The sequence below is a fragment of the Melospiza melodia genome, chromosome 10 (genome assembly GCF_035770615.1).
Source record: "Melospiza melodia melodia isolate bMelMel2 chromosome 10, bMelMel2.pri, whole genome shotgun sequence".
In the NCBI taxonomy this organism is placed as follows: domain Eukaryota; kingdom Metazoa; phylum Chordata; class Aves; order Passeriformes; family Passerellidae; genus Melospiza; species Melospiza melodia.
This window is the reverse complement of record NC_086203.1, coordinates 14369950-14390045: the sequence shown is the minus strand read 5'-3', so window position 1 is coordinate 14390045 and position 20096 is coordinate 14369950. Positions and strand designations below refer to the sequence as shown.

Sequence of the window (20096 nt, the reverse complement as noted above, 5' to 3'; positions counted from 1 at the left end):
GGCACTGAGAAAAAGGTTGCGAGAGCTTTGGCCAAGTCTGCTTCGCTCACAGAAGCATCTCTGTAGCCTCTGGATGTGACCCAGCCGGAGCAGTCCACAGGGAGGTTATCCGGGGCGAGAAAATTCAGCCACGGGTAATTTTGAGCCACTTTTTCCCCGAGTCCCGTGTCCCCCTCAAGCTCTGCTTTGTTACAGCGCTCGCAGGCGCGAACGGCTGGGATGAGCAGCTGGTGGGCAGAGGGGATGGGTTGATAATTGGGAGGAAAAGTGAATTAGCGTGGGTGCAGGTGAGAGGGACGCCGCAGGAGGAGCTGGGAGCGGCGGGAGGCTTTGAAGGCGTCAGCCAGCGGGAGGTGGGAAAGCGGTGATTTGAATTTCAAAGGAGCGCGCCACGGGACGCCTCCCCGGCAGCTCCCGGGGAAATGAAGCACTGGCGGGATAAGAGGGAAGAGACTAATTTGGGGAGTAGGTGACTAAGGGGAGGGAAGGGGAACAGGGGCCAGCCGTGAAATTTCACAGTGAGAGGGGTCACCGGTGTGACTTTGCCTGAAAGGTCCCTTTTGCCCTGAACCCACTGGAACCGTGACCGTCCGGGAATTTAACCCTTTGCGGTATAGGAGTGGTGCCTGAGCCCGTCCCATTGGCGAGATCCCGCTCGGAGCGGCGGCCGGAGTGGGATGCGGAGCGGCCCCGGGGCCTCGGGGCGGGGAGCTCAGAGTGTGGGACGGCGGGACGGCCGGGTGTGGGTTTGTACCGGGAAACAGGGGGTGCACACCGGCCGGGTGTGGGTTTGTACCGGGGAACACGGGCGGCAGAGCGGCCGGGCGGGGATTCTGACCGGGGAGCGCCGCTCGGAGCGCGGAGCCACGGGCCCCGCCCATTGGCCGAGCGCTCCCCCTTCTCCGTAGGCAGCCAATCAGACGGCGCTTCCAGCGAGGGGGCGGGGCTCTGGCGGGCGTCACGTGTGCCTAACGTGCGCCGTCGTCCGCACTCGGGAGAGGGCGGGGCGGCTCTGCGCTTGAGTGACACAGAGTTTGACCTATCAGCGTCCCGAGAGGGCCCCCGTGGGGCGGGACGCGGGTGCGGACTGGCGCGCAGGGCCAAGGGGCGGGCTTTGGACGGCGCGGTTGCTATGACGGCCAGCGCCGGGCCCCGCCCGCCCGGGCGCCGCCATCTTGTTGTTGATTCGGGCGGCGGGGAGCGGCGGCGCTGGGGCTCCGCGTTCCGGTGTCCCGGCCGGGCAGGCAGCGCCGGCCCCGGTGAGCCGCGGCGGGCAGAGACTGGCCAGGCTGCTGGGCGCGGGGCTGAGCCGGGCGCGCTGCCGTGAGGGGAGCCCCGGGTGCGGCCCCGTGAAGGGAGCGGGGGTACACAGGCACGGCCCCGTGAGCAGCCCGGGCGAGGGGGTAGCGAGCACCGGGATGGGCCTGGAGTGGAGGGGTCCGTGCGCGGCCCCGTGAGGAGGGGCTGGGAGAGCCCGGTTCGTCCCCGTGTGTGCGTGGGTGAGAGCCGGGCGCTTTCCGCTGCGGGACCCGCCTGGGGCACGGCCGGGGCGGGGTGCTGGGCAGCGCGGTGCCGGGGCAGGGCCGTGCCCAGCGGGCAGAGCGAGCGTCCCCTCCCTTTGTGCCTTTCCTTCCCTTCCGCAGGAGCTGCGCGCAGGAGGGAGCTCGGAACCGGCGGCGGTAACATGAAACCAACATGGTGAGCAGGCCGGTGGGGCTGGGGGCCCGTCCGCGCTGCCCCCGGCCCGGGAGGGTGTGGGTGGCCCGGGAGCGCTGGCTGCCCCGCTGGGGACACCCGGAGTGCCTGGCAGTCCCCGGGGCAGGTGTGCTCCTGGGGCTGCAGCCCTGCACCGGGACCAGCCTTCCCCGGGCTTTCCTAGGGGAGGGTTAAATTATGAATTAGGGTAGGTGGTACTGGGTCCATATTCCTTCAGTTTTAAGCTCAGCATCTGCTCTTTTCTTTGTTTTTTGTTTTTTTTTTTTTTTCCTCTCCCTAGCAATATGCTTTAGTATGTGCTGCTTTTGTCATTTCAACCTGTCTTGCTCTTTTTTCGCTCCATCTGCTTTTCCTCCCTTCAGGTTCACCTGGCTTAACTTGGTGTTCAGGGCTTCCAGAGCTGGATTCCAATAATTGGCCTTTGCTAACCAAACACTGAGTGGTGCAGGAATGATGGGGGCTTGGGTCTCTGTTCATTTTTAGTGTAAAGTTTCTGTGATCCTTAGGGCTGTGTAAACATCACAAAATAATATGCAGTAGTGTGTTGTGAAAGTCTCATTGTAGTGAACCTGCAACTGATATGCTAACACTTGTATGTTTGGTCAGGCTTTTGATGGAGAAAAATAATGGTATTCTTGTGGTTTATCACTGAACTAAGATTCTGATTTTCTTTTTATAGAAATTCTGTTGGGAGATTTAAAGTGTTTTAGAATTAGGTGTATCATTATTGCATGTTGTCACTGTAATCCTAAATAGGTCTCTCTTAGTCCCATGTAACAATTTCTTATTATTTTGATTGTGAAGTATTTTTCTGGGTTAGTTTAGCTCTGACCTAAGGTAAGTGCTTTGTTTTGGAGCTGGAAGGAAAGTGGTAGGTTATGAAAAGATTTAGTTGTGAGCTTCATAAAACAAGATAACATTGGGTTGCTTTTTCAACTGCATCAAATCCTTGTTTGGTCAATGTATTGAATTGTCCTAATGCTATTTTTTGTTTTCCTTTCTTGGAGGTGTTTCATACCCTCTCAGCTTTTTCAGCACAACCATTTCCAGGTGCATGGATGAACAGCCTATGCTATCCTGGTTAGAGCCTGTTAGGGTGATGTGAAATGTCCTTTTCCATGGCCTTGCCTTTGCTTCCTGTCTAGTAAGGACTTTTGGGAGAACAGGGGAAGTGATCCTTAGCTCCTAGAGGGGAAGTTGATGTACACAAGGTTATTAATGTAGGAATCCTTGATGGAAAGAGAGGATATGCTGGTGGGACACTCTCCTGGGCCCTCTGGTTTTTCATGAGGCACTTTGTGGCACCTTTGCGTGTTTCTTGCAAAGAAGAAGAGGAAGTGAGCACGATTATCTGTGGAGATAAGAAAGGGGACAGTTTTTAAGATCTGCTTCTGATCACCACTTTCACATTCCATGTGTGGTTTCACAGGTGCTTCAGCTCGTGTAAGTATAGACTGTGACCCATGGGAGGTTCTTGCCTTGTTGCTTATGCCTGTGCAGGTGAGAATCAGGGTTCCCTGACTTACAGACTGCCCAAGTTAAAGACAAACTGTCTGTTTTTCTGCCCAGCTTTGTGAGTGCTGAATGATTTTGCTGGTGCTGGAATGGGGTCTTATCTGAGTTCAGGGTAATCTGCAGTGTGACTGTGTAAAGAGTTCGACAGTTTATTTTTACATTATCTATTTTCTTGTGTAAAATATAATTTTAAACCACATTTTTACACATAATCAAAATTTAAATGAAACAGTAGTGCCCATGCTTCTCTTCTACATCTGCGAATCATTGTGTGACTGATCATCAGGTGGAGAGCACTGGATGTGTCCTTCTTATAAAAATATTATAGAAGGAAAAGTTAGATGTGCTTTGAGATCCCCTCTCTTGGCAGATTGTGCAAGTCACCTGACTTGGAAGTTATTCTGCCTTGCATTGCACGTAGTGAAAAGTCAAGGTTAGAGTAGCAAGCACTCAGAGGTCAGAGAAGTGCCCAGGCTGGAGTTGTACCTGTGCCCTTAATCAGCTAATTGGCCTTTTAAACAACTGTTGGGATTTCTTCTTCATCAGGCAGTTGTATGCTCTACTCATCCCATCTGAGCTGCCTGGTTTGTTTCTTTCCTTTTCTCCCACAAATACAGAGCTTATTCCTTTTATATAAAATGATCAAACTCTGAAATGTGACCTTGTTGAGCTTGGCTGGTGTGAGATGAGGAGCCCTTTACAAGCTCGGGGCTGTTTGTTGACCATCTGCTTACAGAGCTCAGTCTCTTTGGTCCAGTGGGTCACCAAATGTTTGTGAAGAGGTTTGATCACTTTTCAGATGTCAGTGTTGAGTTAGTCTCTCTGTGCCTAAAGGTTTTTGTGGATCTGGTGGATTCTGACTGGCACACTGGGTATGGGATAGCACTCACTGTGCCTTCCACTAGGATAAGAAATGTAGGTGCTAAGTTTGAATTGGATATGCAGAACCCATGCTCTAGAGGAGGTGTGTTTCTTCCATCCATCTGTGGTTGAAATGCAGATACTGAAGCCATGGAAAATCTGACAGAGACCTTGATTATTGCAGTGTAACCCAGGCACTTCACTCGCTGTCAGTAGATTCCCCAATCTGTCCATCAGGGATTAGCTCATAACGTGTTGGAGATGTGAGCATCTCAGTGGAGTGTTAGTGCTGGGATTTGTAGTCTCAGAAGTTAGTATTGACAAAAAGCTGCAGCCTGATTTGTTTGCTCTTGCATTTGACAGTGTCACATTGGTCCTGGGCAGGGTTTAGCATTGAACTTGACTTGCAGAGTTTGTGTGTGGCTCTCTGCTTGCTTGTTTATATAGTGTGACATGCCTAGGAACAACTGCTTTTGCTTTGACCTCTCAGTCTTTGAGAGGGAATGTATCAAAAACAAGTCTAGTAAGTACAGAGGGTCCCCATTGAGCTCGAGAAAAGGAGCAAAGGAACAGAAAGTGTGACAGAACCCTCTGCAAGAGTCATGTGGAGTGTTTGTGTTACGTGCTGCAAACTGAAGGAGCCCTTCAGCTCTATGGAGGAGCAGCTAGCAGTGTCCCTCATTTCTATTCCTGATGTGACAGGAATGCAGAGCAGGATGCTGGCCAGTGTTTAATATCAGGTTTGTTGCTGCTGTCGTAGGGGAGGTGGGGGAGGAAGAGGAAGTGTGTGTGCTTGGTTTCTGTTTTGCAGCACGGCCTGTGCGCGGTGTTGTGCCGTTCTGAGGTGGCAGCAGCTGTTATTTCTGGTGTTCCCAGTGTGCTCTTCGGGTGGATGTGCTTCCTAAGAGATGCAATTCTCTTAATCAGTGTGTTGGGCTGCCTGTGTAGTCCATGCTGGTGTGATGGTACTGAGGTGCAGGTCCTTTGCTTTCATTCATCTCCACAGGCTCCTCTGTATGCATTTTGAGTGGCATTCATTGTGTGTAAAAGACAAGCTTCTTAAGCTTGCATTTATTTTGCATCACCCCATCAGTATGTGGTGTCATTAATGTTTGAACCCCTTTTTGTGAGTCAAGGAATAAGCTTTGCTATTACAGGGTGTCTCTCTAGCTGTATAATGTGCCCACAGTAGTTAAAATGGGTACAGTTGTTTTGTTAAAAAATCACATGGACGTAGCTGCCATAATTATATTAGTAGGAGATCCATCAACCAAATCTGATAAAAGAGGTTGTGATGTGGATGTGACTGTCCTGGCAGGACGTCACTGCACGTGCTTGGGAGCTGCAGTAGATAAGCTGTCTCTGATTTAGCTTTTGTAGTTAGAAAGGTTATCTCCTTCACCAGCTGTCCTGCTGCTTTGCCAAACGCTGCCTCCCCCGTGCTGGGGCCTACAGCCAGGCCTGTTCAGCTGCTGGGCTTTAATATACTCTGCTCCAGCCTTTCTTCCCTGGTGCCCATCCCTGCCTGGTGAGGAACAGTCATGGATCCTGCTCTGTTCCACCCTGCCTGGGAATTTTCAGCTAAGGGTGGCTGAGGCAACTGGGGACAGTGTGTCCCCTCAGCCCAACTGGTGGCTTTGGTGAAGAGCATCTGCCAGAGCCCACAGGAATGAGTGAGAGCATTTGCTTCCTGAAAGGAACTTGTGAATTCCAGTCCCAGTCTCTAGGGGAGGCATGCTCTCAAACATTCTGAATTGACAAGCAAGTAAAGTTCTAAATAAAAGCTAATTTAGGACTTGCTAACTCGTTTCCATACATCATTTCACAGGCTGGCTTGCTTCTGGGGTCCTGCTCCCTCTTGATTGTGAGAAGTTGGCTCCATATTCCAGTGACTGCTCAGCCAAAGGAGCTTGGGTGACATCTCCAAGGTAACTTTTTTTCTGTTTTGTTCAGAATACATATGCAGCCATCTTAGAGATGCAAAGAGGAATAAACTGCTTGCTTTTTACCTCTCCCTTTGGAATTTTACCCTTCAAGTAAGGATATGTAAATACAGTTTGTGGGAGTTTTGCTCTTATTTTTGAAGGATACTACAGGAACACCCAGGTAAGTGCAGTAGCACAGACTGAAAAATTTAGTCCTGTTCATTGACCAAATTGGTGTCAGTTCTTCATGATAAGAACTAAAATTCCAAGAACTGGAGGCTCACTCATGGTCTGCTAATTCTGGCCATTCAGGTGGCTGATTTGCAGCTGAATCACCTTATGATGATTTCAAAATTGTTATCATTGTGTGCTTTTTTCTTTCTCTTCAGAGATTAGTTTGCTGAAAGTTGATAAGGCTGATATGATAGTCTTTCAGTTTCACAGAGGTTACTTCGTGCTGTCCTGAATTTGGAAGAAAGTCAATCATATTTGTTTTCCCCCAGCTCTTTATCAACAAAGATATGACTCAGTATACCTGTGGTATAAACAAACTCAAATGACCTTGTTTTCTTTAGACGTGGTGTGTTTAAGCAGTGGTTGTCACACAGTTCAGTTTCCTGGTGGGGAAGCCTCTGACCTGGTAGGTGATGGTTTTTCTTAGTTTGAAGTGCAGAAGGTAATGACCAGAGAAGCTGAGCTCCACAAGTACCTTGCTGGGATAGGGAGGGGAGACACGTGCTGCCTTCTCTTCAGGGCATGCTCCTGTGTCTGTCACTGCTGACTTGAGTGCTGATCTAAAGCTATACAACTGTATAGCTTATATATTTTGACATTTCTCTTTTTCTCCCCCCCCCCCCCCCCCCCATGGTTCTATGCTGAGCTGCATTTCCCCCAATTTTTTAAACTTCCAGCGTGCGTTAATGCAAAATATCATGTGATCTTTAATTCCAATTAATGTTATTCCATTGTTGGCATCAAAGTATTGTTAAGCATTTCCAAAAGTGAGTTCAGAAATCTTAAAAAGGGCACAAGAAGATAGGGCTGGCTGTTTGTTCAGTGTCCTTTGACAGTACTGTCTGAGCAGCTTAAGCACGTGTAGGGAGCAGCCATGATCTCATTACAGCTAACTATAGGTGATAAGCAGCTTTGAGCACCAAAATCAGTGCACCACGGAGTGCAGATGTCAGGGAGTTATTTAAAGCAGGAAGGATTTGGGAGAGAAGCCTGGGGGCTGCATAGTCCCATGTCTTACTCAGTGTCTGAATCAAACCATCGAGTAACTCCATGAAATTGCTGGAGCTCTTGCAGGAGATGAGAGATGCTGCTCTTGCTTTGGTTTGTTGGTTAAAATCATGGTAAAGTCCTGGAGCTTTGGAAGACCCTCACAACACTGCTGCTTGCTGAAAGGTTTATTGCACTTTTCCAAGCTGTGGCCTTTGTGTAAAGCTGTGACACATTTGAGGAATAGACCTGTTGAATTCACTGGGGTTGACTCTCATACCACAAATACTGAAATAAAAAGAACTTTTAACTCGAGTCTTTTGAGTCAGTCCCAGAAGAATTGTTGAAGCAGTCTGAAGCTCAGTTTGTGTTGAAACAATACATATGCAGGTTCTTTTTAGATAGTTTCTTAAACACTCCCACGCTTCCTGTAATAAAATCCACATCATGTTTGTCTCAGAGATGTGGATTTTACTTAGATTAAGTGTTACACTGTATAAAAGGTTTATGGATCTCTTTACTTTTGCAAATAATGGAGTGGTTTACTTTATTTTGCATTAGAAGCAGATATTGTAAATGTGTTTTCTTATGCTGTGCAAGTGGCATTTCCTTTACTTGGGCATAAATCTTCTTTATGTAATTGAGGTCTTAATACTTCACAGTTCTTACCACAAGTGTTGACCTGAATACACGTATTAAAATTTGACAGCAAGCTAAATGTGAACCAATAAGCACTATCAAGCTTGCTTTATGCATCTTTTATTTTTATAGAACTGAAGAAAAACCTCTAACTCTATTTTAGTCAGACTGAGTAGGTATCACTGCTGTGCATCGTGCAGAGTTGAATAGTTTTCACTTCAGGTGCTCTGCACACTGTTTTTTTTTTTTTTTTTTGGTGTAATAACGACACTTGGGGGTTTCTGTTCTTCCCCTTAATTATTATTAGCTTTAGTTAAGTATGATCACAGAAATTTGTTGCATGCTTAGCGCTGACACTTCCAATGAATTTCAGCAGCTTAGAAAACTGAGCCTATTGACAGTTTGGTTCACTTATTTGGTTCACTTAATGACAAAAACCAGTTGTCTTAAAAATTAGTTCTGATTTGTGAATGCAGCTTGACTCAAACATTCTTAGTTAAAATAGTTAATGGTATTGTTTCATTCACCAGCCAAAAGTGAACAAAGGTTTTTATTCACTGCAATTAAAATACCTTCTTTAAACCTGGCAATTAAAGATCACACGTTAGATGGTTAAGTGTTTAAGACTTTATGTTTTTTGGAGTTCATCCCATTGTGACATGACAACCAGAAGAAAATTCAAAACCTTTTAAGAATTCTGCCAAGGATCAGTGTCCCATGGTAGTGAGCTTGCCAGGCTGAATCTTGTATGAGTGCAAAGCACTTTGTTTCAAGTTTCCTGTCATTTGCAGTTTTTTTATGATTCTCAAGGAAGAGAACTGTGTTGTTTTCCACCCATTATGCTTGTTATTTTGTGTTTTGCAGCCTGGGATGATATGCTTTTGGCACATGTTATGACACTGTATTGATCTGGAAGAGAAAATGAAAGGGAAATTGGCTTTCCCTAGCTATATACAGCCTGTGATGTGTTGTGGCTGTGAGAATACATGTGATTTAGCAGACTGTTATTTTGTAGGAAAAAACCCAACCCAAACCAACCTGCAGCATGGCCTGGCAGTGTCTTCAGAAGAACTTAAAATGTGAAAAACCAAGGTAGCTGTAGTACACTTGAGAGAGGTTTTGCTGTTAAAAGCAAACTTGCCACAATTTGTGTGACTTCCAGATGAGTGTGCTGTGCTTTTTTAGTGTATGGAGAAGGAGATTTTTTAATGTATATGCAGGTGCTGCATCTAATCATCTCCAAACCAATTTGACATATGAGGTTTAACATACTTTCTTTTTGCTTTGGCTTTACATCTCTTACATAACCAGTGGCCTCTGTTGTAAGTGGCACACTAGAAAGCCTGTTGGAAGGAGCTTTGAGATCCACTTCAGCAGCTTAACATTTAGATAAGATGTTGGGAATTTGTGACCTGTAGAGTGTTTACAGGGACTTGTTTATGACTGCTTCAGTGAACAGGAAGTTAAATATAGGCTTGTTTGTCTGATTCTTCACTTCAGATGAAGAGGAGAAGTTCCTCGTTTCAAACCCTCAAACAGAGCTGGTTGGTGTGGGAAAGCATTTCAAGGGGCCTGCTGCCCAGGTTAGTGTATAGGAGAGTAATAATGAAGATTTGGAGTATTAAATGTCACTTTGGAAGGTGCTTGAGAAATACAGTGGAGTGAACTGTGTTCTGAGCTCCCTTCTTGGATATTTCCTTTTGTAAACCCAAGTTGCACTGGATACCTTCAAGTGTGAGGTTTGCTAGAGGGTACCAAAGGATGGTTGTATTGGCTCCTGATTGGGTAAAATAATCTTGCAGGCATTAAGTGCCAGGTTTTGTCTTTCAAAAAATGTAGCACCTTGCCACACCTTGAAGTTGTGATTGTCTGACTGATGCATGTGTCTCCTGAGGAGACAGCCTCAGGTTCAGATTGCCTTTCATTTCCACTCAGCTGGCTGGGCCTCCTGTTAATTCTTTGTCCTTTACCTTCCAGAACATGCTGCAAGCCACAAAACAGCTCCAAGGTGTTTCAACAGCTTTAAGATTTTCAGTATGAGTGATTGAAAGCCTTGCAGCTTATGCTGATCCTCAGGAGAGTTACAGGATAACATCAGGCCCAGATCAAAATCCCTTCCATGACCCTGGGTTGTGTGTCATGTGTGTTCTGCCATATTGAAGGGATGAGAGTATCCTTGTATGAAATTGAGTTTAGAGTTTTATCTGGTTTCAAATGAAATGACTACCTTAGCTTTCACCCCATCAGATACTGTGTCATATATTCTACTTAAATTAAGTACCAGATTTAGTGCACTGTCTTTGTCTAAAGTATATTTGCCATGACAGACCTTGTTATTTCCCATTCCAAACCTCAAAAATGAAATGTTGCCCTTTATCCTTGAATTTTCATGGCATTATTTACTTTCTTGTAGCACTTGTATTGAGATTTTTTTTCCCTAATGCAGAGCTCAGATTTTTCTCTTTCCTTTTCAACATTTTTAGTTTTTTTTTTTTTGTATTAGGTTGACAGTACAAGAGAATATACTGCATATGAGAATGTACCTACCTTCCTTTGGTACTTCCTTGTGGAGAAAAAAATCACAGTGAAGTCTTAGTTGAGAAGTTACAGCTCATGATTTCTTGCCTCTGAGCCTCAAGGGTCACCTGCTTAGGGAAATTAAACTGGTATCAAGGGGGGAGCATGGATTTGCAACGTGATTATGTGACTGGAACTCCTATGGACATGCTTATAATGTTGTTTCTGCCATAACTGCTTGGGACAGCTGCATTAATCAGCATGTTCATCCTTACCTAGTGAAGCTCTGCCAGTGGAATCCCTTAATGTAGAGGCACTGATAGTGATAAAATGACACTTGTAAGGTAAAGCTTGTTTTGCTGGAGGTGTTGAGAAGGTAAAGAGTGAGGAATGCTTTATTTGTCATTGTGTTTGGCACTTTTTTCAAGGAAAAAAAATAGCTAAAAAAGCGGGGGCCCAAAATATGCCTTTTCCAGGTGAATTAATTTTTTCTTTGGCAACGTGAAGTTAGAAGGAGTTGCAGTGAGAGAGGAGGGCATCTCTCAGTTGGGCATAGAAAATTTTACCTATCCATACAAATATTGATATATTTATTGTAGCATGGGTGTCTACTTGAAATTACAGGGCAATCTGCAGTTCCATTTTCTCATACAGTAAATTAAGTGGTGTCCTGAGCAATGGTATCATCTGGAGTACTGTATAACTGACTGCCTTGCATTTCTCTGAGCCTTTTCAGATATTTAGGACAGGCCCAAAATTTTTTTAGTATCAATGTCTCAGAATTACAGTAGCAGAACAAACCACCAGATAACAACTGCTCCTTGTGCTTTTGGCACAAGAATTTGTTTACCAGGGTGAAGTGAGCTTGTTTGGATAATCTTGCTTTTATTCCCCTAAGTCTTTCTGTTGGACTGATGTGCTCCTAGGTTGTCTTTCTGTTTCTGCCATATAAACAGAAAAGTTGCTCAAGGATTTGGATTTTTGGCCAAGCAGCACCACATTCATTTGAAAGAGATGCCCTAATTTGAGTCCATATTAACAAAACCAATTCAGTTGTTCATGTACTGGGACACAAATTCTTTAGATTTTGAGAATTTTAATTAACAGGCAAGACTAAGTTGAAATGAAGTGCAAGGGGATCAGGAAAAGTGAGATGATTGCCAGACTTCTGGCTTTAAAAAATGGTTTAAAAGTAGCAAGGTAGTCAAGTAAATTGTTCCTTTCTGAAAAGCTGTATTTCTGCTGGCTGAAGTTCACCACAACTGAATGGTTTTACCAAGATCATGGAAACATTCAGTGGAAATATCAAAACCAGTAGCCTATTCCTGGTTCTTTCCTTTCCATTTGGGTAAACTCAGGTAGATTATGGTTATCTAAAAGATATCTAAAGAATCTGTTAACCAAATCAACTGAGTGCTTTGCTAACTTGTCAAGTTTCAGCAGAGAGATGTAAGAATTGCTGCATTTCTCATGGCTTTGAGTGTTTTACCACTGTTCAGACAGAAGTTGTGCTGTCTGATAAAACTGCAGGATGTCATTAAGGAGCTGCCAAATGTAAGTGTTTTCTGCTTCCCTGTGTAGAAAAAGAGGAGTGTAGCTGAGGCAAAATGTTTGTTTAGCTTTATCTTCACAGTTAGAGAAAATTCTGATGTGTGTGCCCCTCCAGTCATCTCAAATGCTGTTGTAACTGCCAAAATGCCCTGGTGTATCTCTGTCTGCATATGTGAGATTAAAGTCCTCTTGGGTACTGAAATTCCAGCTCACATGAGGCTGTGAAGCTGTCAGTGCCTTGCATTCCATGGAGGGACGGGTGGAGCTTATGCAGACAACACATTAAAAGTCAGACTGCTAATCTTTTTGTTCAGAGCTGCTGCTTGTGCATCACCTACAATTTTGGCAGGACATCCTCAGTCAGGATGCTGCTCTGATGTGATCTGGTGGTGACAAGAGGCAGAGGTAGAGCCCAAGCCATGGCTGAGCAGATGTTTGTTTCTAACAACAGAAGTGAGAAGATGAGAGTTTGCTTGTTTGGGTCTTAAAGTAATTTTTTAACAACAGGAATTGTACTGAATGGGCATTGCCAAACATTTCCTGAAGGCAGAGATCCTGCAGTCCCCAGCCCCTTTAAGAGAGCCAGTTGCTTGGCATGCCCTTATCTAACACTGTTCATTTCCATATAATTAATTCTCAGGCAGCTCAGAAAAAGGGCAATGTATAGATCTGAGGAGGAGATGGATCAGAGTGGTGTCACAGCCCACAGTGTATGATAGGAATTGTAAAGCTGCTTTACAGTGAGCTTGAAGTGAACCAAATCAAACACTGGTTTACAGAGGCCCTAAGGGTGAGATTAGCTGGCTTGTGATGGTTCTTTGTGGCAAGCCTGTGTTTGGTTTTGATGTATAACTCTTAGACTTGATGGGTTTAAATCTATATGTTGTCCTAATTCCTAAGGAAACAAAACATTTGTGCTGCTTCCTGAGTACTGGAGCCAGCTTCTGCTCCTTAACAGCTGAGTTTGCTCTCCCCTCCCTTTGCACAGGACGTGTTGTTGTTCACAATTTGCTGTTTGGATGGAGTGTCTGGATCTTGACTGTGGGGTCAGTCTCTTCAAGATGAGAAGCATTTCCCTTCACAGATCCTAAATGGCTGCTTACCAGTAGCCATGCTTTGAAAATTCCCTTCTTGTTTCAGGTGGGGATGGGATTGTGGGGTCTTGGCTTAGCTTTCCTCTGCAGTCTACATGCAAAGCAAAGACAAAGGAGTAGTGTTTGAGTATCTGTAAGTTTTATGAGAAGCAGAGTATTGCAGGACTGTACTCTGAAGGTAAAGAGCAAAGAGAAACTTTTCTCTTAAGCATTGTGAAATGGAAAACTGCACATATAAACAGCAGAGTGATGTTTTTCTTGTTAGGAGTGGTAGGAAGAGGCACGTGGGGGAACTTTTTGCCTCTGGCCCTAATGAAGCTGGTTTGTCTTTAGCATTTAAAGTATCAACATAAATAAGTCACTGCAAAGGGATTTTTGCTTAAGTCAGGTCACAGTCAGCAGCTTAATTGAATGTGGTTTCTATAACTTATGGAGAAGATTTTTGAGCAGTTACTGTGTATCATGCAAGTTTTGCTGCATTTGCTGTTTTTTCTGCGCTTTCTTCTTTTATTATTTTTTTATTTTGGGGAAGTAAGGTGCTGAGTTATTGGGGTAGAGGACAGGGAGCCTGCATTGTGCATCTGCATCGTGACCTGCGGAGTGAATCAGCTCAGTCAGAAGAGTTGAGCTGGAGTGAGCTGTCCAGCCATTTTCTGGCAGGCAGGAGTTCCTGACAGTGTCTTCAGTGTATGGGTGAGGAAAATCCAGTTTGAGTCTGCCTCTGCTGCTGCAGGAGATGCATTTAATAACATCCATGTCTTTGATGAAGGGACTCATGCTTGAGGCAAAAGCTCTCTCTGTTTTTTTTTTTTGTTATTTACCCGAGTAAACAGTTTTATCATTGGAAGAAGATACTGAAGTTTTCAAATCCATGTTGTTCCCAGAAGGGGGCAGGGGAGACTTGTGAGTTGTGGAGTTTGATAAAAAGTACTTTTGTTTGGTTTGGTGACACTTCCGTGCTGGCTTTGAGGCCCAGCGGGCACTCCTGCCGCCCTGGCAGCGGGAGTGTGGCACCATGAGACCCCTGCTCAGTGCCAGGAGCCTGCAGCAGGGACCTGGGCTGCAAGCCTTGCCTGCCTTGCCTCTCCTTTCTCTCTTGGGGAGCATTGCAACAGCTGAGAGCTCTCTCCTGCACTTCCCTCTCATGTGGTACACTGAAATGATACGTGTGTTAAAGCCATGAGAGGATGGAGTCATCATAAAACATCCCTATTTCTATACTCAGAGCAATCTGGACAGTTGGCATCTAGGTGTGTGAAAATCTTACTTCCTTCTTCCCTTATTCTGTCATCTAGATTTTTATTCTTAATTAAAGCTGGAAAGAAGCTTCTCTGTGCAGCTTTCTTCAGGATTTTCTGAGGAGTCTGGGTTTGCTCTTTACAGACCTAACTTCCATTTGCTAAATACAGCCTGGCCAAGAGTGAGAAGGAGACTGTTTTGCCAAATGTTTTCGAAATGGGGTCATGCAACTCCAGCAAGTTTGTTTTATGTCTGCAAAATGACCTGGGATTTCTTTGACAGCCTGGAATACAGACAGAACAAACTTGGCCATGTTAGTGTGCAGTTTCTGTCTTTGAATGGGGGAAGCAGCTACTTTCTCACAGGAAGTGCTTTTTGCAACATTCCTGATATTTTTGACATAACATCTACCTCTACACTGGCAGTGAAGGGGTAAACAAAGACTGCTGAATAAGGGGGCTGGATGAGTGATGCACAGACTTCCTTGAGGTATTTGGTGGTTTTTATGCCTGAGTGGGTCTTAAGTTGCAAGGTCTCCTGGCTCTTGTGTCTAGAGACAAGGTTGAAAGAGGAACCTTGTCTAAGGTTCCAGCAGTCAGAAGCAGATGGAGACAGAGTGGGGGATTACTTGAGAGATCTGGAGCCATGTGAGCCCACAGGACCTGATGGTGCTGTAGTGCCAGCCTTGGTCATCTGCAAAAGTCACACAGGTGCTGCTGGCACATCTCTGATCACTTATTTTCAAACTAGGCCCACAGGATAATCCAGGGTGGTCAGTCTCACTTGACTCCTGGGGACAGTCATGGCTCAGGTCCTTTGGTACTCCTGTGTGAAACATGTGCAGGAATGTGACAGGGAGCAGTTAGTGTGGATTTACTGACTCTAAGTTGTGTCTGACGCACCTCATTGTCTTCTGTGATAAAATAATCGGATTTGTGGATGGGGAAGAGCACTAGGGGCCATTTAGCTTAAGTTTCCTGGGTGTTTTACAGTATTCTTGTGTGCACGTTGGGACATTACAGACTGGATGGGTGGAGTATGAATTCAAGCACATCAGGGAATTCTGAGGAGTAAATGGAGTCGGAGGCAGATGGGAGTGATTCATAGAGCTCTTTCCACAGGACATTAGCTTCTGAAAGTAGGCTCTTAATCAGCCTTTTTTTTCCCCTCCTGAATGTCATCCTTTGCCACAATGTGGTAAGAGTGGATGGAAGACAGTATTTAAGAGGCTGTCTGGTTGAAATTCATCAGTCTGGCTCATTATCAGTGTAGAAGATTAATCTGTCTTCTCTTGGGAAGAAGTGGGGAGGTTCACATGAATGTTCTTCAAGATTACCTTGTTTTGTTTTTCATTCAGTCATGTGTATGTGTGATTGCCACTGAACTATAGTTAAATAAAATACATGGTAGTTTTGAGGATTTCAGTCATACCTAGGGAGGATGTGTTTGGAATGCTGTGAGGTTAGTTTGAGAAGAAGAAAAATAATCAGTCAAAACAAAGCAATTTTGTTTTCAATGGGTTACAGCTTCTTTGCTGTAACAAACTTACAAACTTTGACAAACTTGCTGTTATAAAAGGTGATCTGGAGGTTTTCTTTACCTAATGTGTACTTTAAATTCTCTTCAGTGTTCCTAAGATACTGTGAAGCATCTGATAATCTTTTCAGGATTGCCGGTCTGAAAAGAATGCTGTCATTAGATCTGGTCAGGCTAAGGTATAAATATTTATGCCCAAGGAAGTGTAATTGCAAAATTCAGTGTGTGCTGTTTGCTTTGTTTGTTCCCTTTCCAATATTGCTATTACTGGCTTGCTGCAGCCAGTGGTATGCATTGGAATTAAGAATTCAGTTTAAGCTTTCTAGTGTGGTAGTGTGCTAAATTAAGGTGCCAGTTATGAGCAAAGAGGTTAATGGTCTTACATAACGCTGGTCTTGAGGTTTTTTGCCACTGCAGAATCAAAAATAGCAATTAGGAGTTCATTTTTTTGTCCTAGTTGTGTATTTTTCTGTGGGGATCAATTATCTGCAGCAACTGACTTTCTAATCAAGGCTGTTTTTTCTGTTTTAAAAGCATCATAATTTAAAACTTGAGAACAGTATTAAAAATACCAGTTCACCACAAGCTGCTTACATTTGTCTTTCAGTTAGTGGTCTCTTGGAAAGCTATAGATCATCCTTATTTTATCAGAACTGCCTAAGGAATGTAATTTTAGCTCCTCTGGGTTTATGGCTTTTGTAGTTATTCTTCATGGGTTCAGCTCCTTGTGGCTTTTGTGTGTCTGTGGTTAACCCTGTAGTTTCTCTGTACAGTTACTGGTTAAAACTCTTTAACCCTTGGCTGCACTTTGCTTTTGCATTGTGTATTCTGAAACAGCCAAAACCATGGAGTGTTCTTACAGATGCATCTGAGATCTGTTGTGTTAGCCAGTACTTTTTTTCCTTCTGAGAACACTTTGCCATTTGTCCCAAATGGGAACTGTGTCCATTAGATTTGGCCTGTATGTGTGTCTAATCTCATCCTAAATCTCCATTCACAGAGTTGCTGGAAGTGTGTTCCTTCCTGTTGAGGTTTTCCTTCATGTCTAGCCCTGCTTTTTTTTTTTTTTTTTTCATTGTGGAATTCATAATGCATTGTAACTTTAATTACCTTATGAATAAAAAAAATGTATATGGTCACCTCTATAGCAGCATGGATTGCTTTACATCTGTGCACTGTTAAGTGGCAACAGGAATAATTCCTGGTTATGTTGTCTAGGGAAGATTCTTTGTAGACTCCATTCAGAAGTGTCCAAATGGTGCCTCGTTGGAAGGTGAAAAAAACCCCAAAAGAACAGGGGAAACGTTGTCCTCAAATTCTTGGTGTCTGATGCCTGAAAAAGAAGGATTTATGTAACTGAATGTGCTGCATTCTGCTCCTTGGCTCTCCCCCTGAGGTGGCAGCATGTTCTTGCAGGGCAGTGCTGCTCTCACTTGCTGACAGCCCACCTGGGCTTGGTGCCTGCCGAGGCTCTGCCTCGCTGCCCGGGCGGGGGAGCTGCGAGCTGCACTCACCACACTTGCCCTCATTTTTTAGCATATGGTGATCTCTGCCTTTCAGTCTTTCCTTGATGGAATGTCTGCTTCCAGGGTAGTCAGCAGCCTGCATGTGCAGATAAGCTGAATTGGGATTTGAGCAGGGAAGCACTAAGCAGATCTGCAGCTGGGTGTGTGACAGCACAAAGAGTCCCCTCCAAACATCACTGGCTGTGGCTTTCCCTACTTGCATTAGAGATTCCATTAGAAGTCTGGTCTTTGAGCAGTCATCTTATAAATTTTTCTAATATCTCTGCTGATAGAAATGAGGACACAAGACATAGTGTTAATGTGTAATAGCAGTGGGCTGGTAGCTGAGCAGAAGTCTCCCAAGGGTAGGATTCATAATCCTCTTAGAGGAGAGGAGAATCAGAGGCTTTGGAAGGTCACCTTTTGCGGGGTGAGAAACATTCCCTGTGCAAAGCTCTGTTGCCTCTGTGATCAATTCCTCTCCCATTTTCATATTTCATCTCACAGCAGCAGAAAATAGATCTAGATGAATCCTGCAAGAGTCTTGACCCCTGTAAAACTCCCACTGCCTCAGGTTTGACTACCTGCCAAAAGACAGCTGTGTGTATATGGGTTGATAATCTTGTGTGACAGGGTTATGAAGTCTCACTGTATAGAGATAGTGTGTGTTCCCCATGAGACACTTTGATCTAAAGGGGACAGCCATGTGCTTCTGCTTAGTGCTTTGCAGCTTCACCACAGTTTCACCTTTGCCTTATTGTGTTGCACCTGTATTTTGCTTGTGTTGGAGAGTTGTGAGAAATTCAGATGTCTAAATGCAGTCCCAAATAACTACTTTACTAAATTTCCTTAGTGCTTAAAAACCCTGTGATATGTGTATTTGATGTTTAAAGTGCAGTACGTTCAATGTTAGTGCCTGTCAGAAGCCAGAAATTTATTGACTTCTTGCTTGTGATTTATATTTTAGTGATGTGTTGGAACAGAGATCTAGCATTTGCTCATGAATTTAGTGTTTTCTTTTAAAGACCTACTTTTTTTACAAGGTTGTCCAAATAGAATGGAAACTTACTCCTTTTTCAAGCAGCAGCCTCAGCTTAATCTCTGAACTTTGGAGGAGTGAATTCTGCATGGCAGTGGCCCAGACTGTTCTGTAAGTGTGCTTTCCTCCACATGGCAGCAAGATGGCAAGTAAAAACTGAATTTTCTGCATCTCTGAAGCAAAGCTGGGCCTTCCAGGAATCCCTACTTTGATGGATGCAGTGTCCAGAGTGAGGTGTTACAGACAGTGGTGAGAGTTTGCTATAGCAGATGTTGACTATGAGGAAATGGGTGTGAGGCTAAAGTGATGAAACATACCTTAGTGAAATTCTCCTGAGGAGACCCTGGGATGTCCCTGTCACTGAGGAATTGCTGTGCACAGCCAAGGGTGACAATCTGCTCCCCAGCAGCTGAGGGGTACGTACACAGACACAGCTTTTGGACCTGTGTTAGCACAGGAGCCCTTTCATGGTGGGGCAGGGGACAAATGACCTGTTCCAGCTTCGTGTCACCTTCAGTGTTGTTGCAGCTCCATTGCTTCCCAGGAACTGCTGCAGTGGTTTCCTACACAGAGCCCTTTAGATGGATCAGCTCTTCCTTCCTAAAAAGCTTCGTTGTGCAGAAGTGGTCAGCTTTCTGAAGTGACTTTCTTAATAGTTTAACCAAGGTAAAGAGAACCTTGGATGTAACCCAGGCAGCAGTTTCTAAGAATTCTTTGTTGTTCATGAATCAGTGTTGTTTGTATAATGTTGTTTTCACTGTTCCCCCTGGCTTTGCTCCCCAGTACTGCTTGTGCATGCTGCTGCTGTTTGTCATGCCCTATTTAATCACAACAGGCTTTCCTCACTCTCCTCTATATATTTTAGCAGCTCTTTTGCTCTGAAAATAATGCTGGTATCAAATAAATTGAAGATTTATTTTTGAGGAAATAGGGCATTTTAAATATTAATGGTGTGTTGTGGAAGATGAAAACATGAAGTATTAGATTGCATATTTTTTAATGTACTGTTTAAATCTTTTGAACTAAAGTGGTTTTGTACAACTATTAGGTAGTTATGTTGTGATATTTTATCTATGTTGAGTAAGTGAGCAGCTTCACAGTTGCTTGGAGGTGGAGTTTTCTTATGCCTTGGTTCCCACTTTCTCCCATGTTTTGATGCTGGGGGATTGTTGGCCAGATGTATTAGGGACCTGATCCAACTGAAAACTGAAGGCTTTTTGTTCTGTTTTATATATTGCTGCTTTGTTTTCCTACCAGATTGGGTACTTAATATGGCTGTCTGCAGGGGTGCTGATGCTGGTGTGAAGGAGGTGTCAGGAGAGGTGAAAAAGTCAAATGATGTTTCTGTGAGAACTCACGTCTCTTTAAAGTCAGGGGGTGAGACTGTTCTCTGAGCGTGTTTGCAGGGCAGCTGGGGCTGAATGGAGTTGGCTCTGCTCCCCTTGTGCCTGCCCTTGCCCTGCTCACTGATTGTCCCTTTTACTTTCGTTGGGCACTGGCAGTAAACCAGTTCAGGAAGCCACATTGGCAAAAACAACTTTTCTTTTTTTCCGGGTTAACTTGTTTGCCAGGCTGGTTTCTGAGCAGGATCCGTGAGTGCCAGTGCTGACTCAGGAGAGAGGATGGGTTTGAAGAATGCTGACTTAGATTTACTTAAGATGTCATGAAACTATAGCCTGAGATGCATGCTAATTAACAAAGGGTAAAGTTTACCAGTTAGCAATTTTTTCAGTTTTGT

General features: G+C 44.5%; 1 protein-coding gene across 2 annotated transcripts in view; it reads left to right on the top strand.

The window, feature by feature from the left end:
* Positions 1-1171: 1171 nt before the first annotated feature.
* The window catches only part of IP6K1 (inositol hexakisphosphate kinase 1), a 36910-nt gene continuing 17985 nt past the window's right edge, over positions 1172-20096 (top strand). For both annotated transcript variants that reach the window (XM_063164461.1, XM_063164460.1), the window contains exons 1-3: positions 1172-1259; positions 1644-1698; positions 5921-6020. The gene's annotated coding sequence lies outside the window, so the exon portion shown is untranslated. The remainder of the gene's footprint in view (positions 1260-1643; positions 1699-5920; positions 6021-20096) is intronic.